A 1,074-nucleotide genomic window follows, 5' to 3' on the forward strand; every position below is an offset into this window, starting at 1 on the left:
AGACATGCTGTGCAAGAGGCTTCATTCAGAGTAAAGTTTTAATGTGATTACAGGCCCAGGAATTACACTGACCGACTGCAAGTGCCTGGCCTGGCTGACCTTAAAAGCGAGGGCTGTGGGGAGGGACAGCCTTGCAGAATCTCCTGATCCTTGGCCCTGTCTCTGGGTGAGACTCCTGGGAGATGAGGGATGGGGATGTACCAAGTGACGGAGGGGATGCTCAGGATCCCACCAAAGGATGTATTTGTCCCCTGTGATCCTTCTCCCTGGGTGAGTTTGCAGTCGGTGCTGGAGTGATGGATGGATCAGAGTGCAATACAGATGCTTTCACGCCCCGTACAACAACAGGCCATGATGCAAGTGGGCCAGGGCTTGGCCTTTGCTTGCATTACCTTCTCATTTATGCCCACCCTAAAGCTGGTCTAGGTGTCTCCAGCCATCATGGCCACAATAACAGCAAAGCCATGGTGGCAGAGATGTGGTGCTGATGGCTGGATGGTGGAGAGGGCTGGGGGGACCTCTGAGCTGTGAGAGAGTCAAGGCAGGAGAGAAGTGCGGGGGCTCCACACTGGCAGAGGCATGCAGACCCTGAGGCCCTCGGCAAGGAGAGTGTTGGGGACTTTGAGACTTAAGGCTTTCCGTGCCAAGGGGTGAGAGGGCTGGGGGGACCTCTGAGCTGTGAGAGAGTCAAGGCAGGAGAGAAGTGCGGGGGCTCCACACTGGCAGAGGCATGCAGACCCTGAGGCCCTCGGCAAGGAGAGTGTTGGGGACTTTGAGACTTAAGGCTTTCCGTGCCAAGGGGTATGGGAGTGAGTAGCGACTGCCCACCTCCTGTGGGGTCCTGGCTGGGAGGAAGCAGAGAGCATAAGGCTCCACGGCTTCTCCAGGAAATCTGATCACCTCACTCATGCAAATAAGGTGCAAGAGGTAATGAACTACCCAGGGAAATGAAACAAAATCCCGGTTAGAGAGTCCCCAGTGGGCTCCCAGCCTTTTGCTGCCTTGGATGTGAGCATAAACACACACTGAAAAGCAAAGCCGTGTGTTGGCAGGAGGTGCTGGGGCGGAGAGGCT

The sequence above is a fragment of the Buceros rhinoceros genome, unplaced genomic scaffold (genome assembly GCF_000710305.1).
Source record: "Buceros rhinoceros silvestris isolate BGI_N320 unplaced genomic scaffold, ASM71030v1 scaffold1076, whole genome shotgun sequence".
NCBI classification, from domain to species: Eukaryota; Metazoa; Chordata; class Aves; order Bucerotiformes; family Bucerotidae; genus Buceros; species Buceros rhinoceros.